The sequence below is a fragment of the Mobula birostris genome, chromosome 6 (assembly GCF_030028105.1).
Source record: "Mobula birostris isolate sMobBir1 chromosome 6, sMobBir1.hap1, whole genome shotgun sequence".
NCBI classification, from domain to species: domain Eukaryota; kingdom Metazoa; phylum Chordata; class Chondrichthyes; order Myliobatiformes; family Myliobatidae; genus Mobula; species Mobula birostris.
Window position 1 is genome coordinate 172,881,399 of NC_092375.1, and position 6,521 is coordinate 172,887,919.

Consider the following 6,521-nt stretch of genomic DNA (forward strand, 5'->3'; position numbering starts at 1 on the left):
CTGCCTCCTACCAATCAGCCAACGCTCTAACTATGCTAGTAGGATTCCTAGCAAGTAAGACCATGGGCTCTTAACTGGGTAAGCAGTCTCATGTGTGGCAACTTGTCAAAGGCCTTCTGAAAATCCAAATATACAACATCTACTGCATCCCCTTAATCTATCCTACTTGTGATCTCCTCAAAGAATTCCAACAGATTCGCCAGGCAAGATTTTCCCTTAAGGAAACCATGCTGACTCAGTCCTATCTTGTCCTGTGTCACCAAGTACTTCATCACCTCATCCTTAACAATTGACTCCAACACCTCCCTGACCACTGAGGTTTCCTTTCTGCTGCCTCCCTCCTTTCTTAAGAGTGGAGTGACATTTGCAATTGTCCAGTACTCTGGAACCATGCCAGAGTCCAATGATTCTTGAAAGATCATCACTAATTCAACACCTGGGGCATTGATGGTGTTTTCCATAGTGAAGACTGATGCAAAATACTCATTTAGTTCATCTACCATCTCCATGTCCCCCGTTGTTATTTCTCCTGCCTCATTTTCTAGCAATCCTATATCCACTCTCTCTCTTTAATTTTTTATATACATGAAAAGGCTTTTTCTATCCACCTTGATATTGTTTGCTAGCATGTTTGCAAGCTCCCCAATCCTCTATCTTCCTGCTAATTTTTGCTTTGTTGTAGGCCCTCTCTTTTGCTTTTATATGAGCTTTGACTTCATTTGTCAGCCACTGCTGCACTATTTTGCCATTTGAGTATTTCTTTGTTTTTGGGATACACCTATCCTGCATCTTCCTCATTTTTCCCAGAAACACAAGCCATTCCTGCTCTGCTGTCATCCCTGCCAGCATCTCCTTCCAACTTACTTTGGCCCTCTCTCACAGCACTATACTCTATTGAACTACTGTATCAGATTTACTTTCTCCCTATCAAATTTCAAGTTGAACTCAATCATATTGTGATCACTCTCTCCTAAGTGTTCCTTTAACTTAAGCTCTCGAATCACCTCCGGTTCATTACACAACACCCAATCCCTAGCTGATTCCCTAGTAGGCTCAACAACAACCTGCTCTAAAAAGCCATCTTGTGGGCATTCAACAAATTCACTCTCTTGAGATCTATTACCAACCTGATTTTCCCAATCTACCTGCATGTTAAAATCTCCCATGACTATCATAACATTGTCCTTTTGACATGCCTTTTCTATTTCCCATTATATTCTGTAGTCTACATCCCAGCTACTGTTTGTAGGCCTGTATATAACTGCCATCAAGGTCCTATTACCCTTGAAATTTCTTAACTTAACCCACAAGGATTCAGCAACTTCCAATCCTATGCCACATTTTTCTAATAATTTGATGCCATTCTTTACCAGCAGAGCCACACCACCCCCTCTGCCTACCTTCCTATCCCTCTGATACACTGTGTAACCTTGGACGTTCAGCTCCCAACTACAACCATCCTTCATCCATGATAGCCACGATATCATTCCTGACAATCTGTAATGGTGCAACAAGGTCATCCACCTTATTTCTTATACTCCATGCATTGAGATATAACACTTTGAGTACTCTATTTGGTACCTTTTTGATTCTGCAGCCCTAATGCACTGTTACTCACCCTGCTGGCTGCAATTTTGTCCTATCATCTGACCGCATGCTATCTTTGCTGTTTTACCATCTGTCCTATCCTGAGTCCCTTCACTCTGGTTCCCTCCCCCCTGTCAAATTAGTTTAAACTCTTCCTAACAGCTCTAACAAACCAGCTCGCGAGAATATTAGTCCTGCTCAGGTTCAGGTGCAACCTGTCCCTTTTGTACAGATCATACCGAGAAGAGATCCCAATGATCCAAGAACCTGAAGCCCTGCCCCCTGCACCAGCTTCTCAGCCACGCATTAATTTGCCAAATCATCTTGTTTCTACCCTCACTGGTGCGTGGCAAAGACAGAAATCCAGAAATTACTACCTTGGAGGTCTTGCCTCTCAGCTTTCTGCCTGGCTCTCTAAAATCTCTCTTCAGGACCTCTTTGCTTTTCCTTCCTATGTCATTGATACCAAGACATCTGGCTATTTCCCCTCCCCCTCCAAAATGCTGTGGACGCGATTCACGATGCCCCTGACCCTGGCACCTGGGAGCAACATACCATCCTCGTGTCCTGTTCATGTCTACAGAATCTCCTGTCTGTTCCTCTGACTAGTGAGTCCCCTTTCACTACTGCTCCCCTCTTCTCCCTTTTACCCTTCTGCGCCATGGACCCTTCAGTGCCAGTGGCCTGGTCTCCACTGGATTCCCTTGGGGTGGTGGTGTTCATCCCCCACAACAGTTTCCAAAACAGTATACTTATTATTGAGGGAAATGGCCATAGGGGTGCTCTGCACTAACTGCCTAATCACCATCCCATTCCTTCTCCTGACAGTCACCCAGCTGTCCGTCTCCTGTAACTTGAGAGTGACTACTTCCCTGTAACTCTGACTGATGATCTCCTCACTCTCCCATCCAAGCTGAAAGTCTAGCATGAAGAAAACACACAGCGGCCATTTAAACAACACTAAGAAATGATGCAGTAAGAAAAAAGGAAAAGTAACAGAAACTTACCCAGGCAACTTACTCAGAGCTGACACTTCATCCGAGCTGAAGCCTCCTTTGAGCCAAAGCCTGATACTCCCACTCACACCACTGGCCCACTTCAACAATGGCTGCTCTACTTGTCTCTTCTGTACTTTTATTTACTCCTCTCTGCGCTGCTCATGCTGCTGATTGGGCCGCTGGAACGACACCGAGTGCCCACGAAGCTCTCCTTTTAAATGAGCGCAGCCGGCCTGTTAGAAACCTCCTCTCTGTGCTGCCCCTGCCGCTGATGGGGATGCCGGAATAATACAATTACGATGTAGAGGACCACAGAATCATAAATTTTCTCTTTCAATATTTTTATTAATATTATATAAATTACATAAATACAAATACAAAATTCATAAGGATACAAGTAATACAAATTACATTTAAATCACAGTAATATGAGCACAGTATCCCATATTCCAAATCAATCATGTAGAAAAAAGATTGAATTATGAAATGAAATAAAATAACTGTATTTTATTTTTTAAAAAATCTACCCCCACTACCAAAATGAGCTGGTTGGTCAAAAAAAAAGAGAAAAAAAAAAGAAATACCTTACTATATAATATTATAATAATAATGGCTCAGATCCATACTTTAATAACAGTTCAAAGATTAAGAAAATAACTCAGAAAGGGTCCCCATAACGTTAGAAAATCATGTTTAGAATCAGAAATCGAACAACGAATCTTCTCTCGATCTAGGCACAATATAACGTCAGATAGCCATTGAACATGAGTGGGCGGGGCGGCCTCCTTCCACTTGAGCAAGATCACCCTCCTGGCCATAAGAGACATAAAGGCCAATACCCACGAATTAGATGGCTTCAGTTTTGTTGCACGATCCTGAACAGTACCAAACATGGCAGTCAAAGGATTGGGCTTAAAACTAACATTGAAAAGTACAGAAAAAGTTTGAAATACATATTTCCAAAATTTTTCAAGGCTTAGACATGTCCAAAATATATGAATTAGTGTGGCCACTCCATTAGTACATCTATCACAGTGAGGGGAAATATCTGCGTAGAAAGGAGAGAGCTTGTCTTTAGACATATGAACTCTATGTACCACTTTGAATTGTAATAAAGAATGACGTGCACATAATGATGAAGAATTAATCAACTTTCAAATAATCTTGCAGCTTTCTTCAGATATGAAAATCTGTAAATCCTTTTCCCAGTCTCCTTTAATTTTATCTAACGAGGCCTTTTTCAGTTCCAACAGCAGACCGTAAATGTAAGCTATTGAACCATTGTCAAAGGGTTGCAGATTAAAAATTGTATCTATTATATTCTTTTCTGGATTTGTAGGAAATGTATGTAATTGAGATCTTAAAAAATCTCTAATCTGTAAGTATCCAAAAAAGTGGGTATTGGAAAGGTTAAATTTTGTTGAAAGTTGCACAAAAGAAGAGAAATTCCCCCCATCAAACAAATCCTGAAATCGTTTAATACCCAATCTCTCCCATTCTTTAAAAGATAAGTCAATTATAGATGGTTTAAAAAACAATTAGAAAAGATGGGACTTGAGAGGGAGAATCTCTTCAAAATGTTTTTTGAACTGTAACCAAGTCCTCAAAGTATGTTTGACTACCACATTGTCAGTTAGTTTCTTTAAAGATAAAGGAAGCAAGGATCCAAGTAAAGAGATAATGGAAAATTTCAGAACAGAGTTGACTTCCAAAGAAACCCATATAGGACAATTCTCATGTTTAAAGTAACATATCCAGAACGTAATATTTTGTATATTAACTGCCCAATAATATAACCTAAAACTGGGTAAGGCAAAGCCTCCATTCTGTTTGGTTTTTTGAAGGTGAGCTTTATTTATTCGAGGTTTTTTATTCTTCCATATATAGGAAGAAAGAATTGAATCCAAAGAGTCAAAAAAAAGATTTAGGAATAAAAACAGGCTCAGCTTGAAAACGATATATAAATTTAGGTAAGATATTCATTTTAATAGAATTAATTCAGCCAATCGGTGATAAGGAGAGAGGCAACCAATTAGAAAGTGTTTTTAACATAATTCATTAAAGTTAAAAAATTTTCCTTAAATAAATCTTTATAATTCTTAGTAATTGTTAGTCCTAAATACGTAAATTGTTTCCTTAAAATTTTAAAAGGAAGGTTAATATCAGTTGGTGTTAAATTGTTTAAAGGAAACAGTTCACTCTTATGTAAATTTAATTTATATCCCAAGAACTGACTAAAATTAGTCCAGTAAATGGAACACAAATGGTTAAGAGTTTGTAACATTAGATATAAAAAGCAATAAGTCATCAGCATAGAGCGACACTTTATAGATAGTACCTCTCCTTAAAATACCAGTACTGTAATCTCTTCAGACTCTCGAAAAGCAATTGCTAAGGGTTCCATTACCAAATCAAAAAGCAGAGGGCTCAAAGGACAACCTTGTCTAGTTCCACATTGGAGTTTAAAAGGTTTAGAATTCTGTAGTAACAACCCGAGTGGAGGGAGATAAATAAAGTAATTTAATCCAATGAATAAAATTCGGTCTAAAATTATATTTTTTCTAAAGATGTAAATAGATAATTCCATTCAACTCTGTCAAAGGCCTTCTCCACATCCAAAGATATCACACATTCCGATATTTCCTTAAATGGAGAATGCATAACATTTAACAAACGCCATATATTAAAATGGGAATATCAATTTTTAATAAATCCTGCCTGATCATCCGAAACTATAGAAGATATAATATTTTCAAGTCTGCGAGCCAACACTTTCGATAAAATTTTAGTATCAAAATTGAGTAAAGAGATAGGTCTATACGAAGAACATTCAGTAGGATTCTTATTCTTTTTGAGAATAAGTGAAATGGAAGCTTTGTAAAAAGACTGCGGTAATCTTCCTACCTTAAAGGAATCTATAAGGGTAGGACATAAGTGTGGTATAAGCAAGGAGGTAAAAGCCTTATAAAACTCTGCAGAGAATCCATCAGGTCCTGGGGATTTCTCAGAGTGCAATTCTCAAATAGCCTGAGCAATTTCCTCCTGGGAAATGGGTTGATCCAATTGCCTACGATCATCGATCAAAAGATTAGGAATATTTAATTGATCTAAAAATTACTCATTGCAATATTATCCTTAACAGAGTCAGAACTATACAATTTGAAATAAAATTCCCTAAAAGTGTCATTAATTTCAAAGTTGTCAATTGTCATGTCCCCATTAATTTTACGTCTTTCTTTAATTTGCCGCTTGGCTATAAATGGCTTCAATTGTTTAGCCAGTAGCTTACCAGTTTTATCTCCATGAATATAAAATTGACTTCTATCTTTTAAAAGCTGGCCTTCAAATTGGATACGTTAAAAGAAGATTATATTTAGTTTTGGTTTCAATATGTCTCTTATATGTTTCAGGATCGGCTACCAAAGCATATTTATGGTCCAGTTGTTTTAACTGATTAGCTAGTTCATTTCTCTCTTTGTTAGCTTTTTTTTAATGATGTATAAGAAATAATTTCACCCCAGATATATGCTTTAAAAGTATCCCATATAATAAGACTAGCTGTCTCTTCCAACGTATTTTCTTAAAAAAAAGAGTAATTTGATTCTCCATAAATTTTAAAAAGTCCTCATCGGATAACAGAGTTAAATTAAATTGCCAAAATCTACTCATAGGGATAGAACCATAGAAACTACAGCACAGAAACAGGCCTTTTGGCCCTTCTTGGCTGTGCCGAACCATTTTCTGCCTAGTCCCACTGACCTGCACACGGACCATATCCCTCCATACACCTCCCATCCATGTATCTGTCCAATTTATTCTTAAATGTTAAAAAAGAACCCACATTTACCACCTCGTCTGGCAGCTCATTCCATACTCCCACCACTCTCTGTGTGAAGAAGCCCCTCCTAATGTTCCCTTTAAATTTTCCCCCCCTCA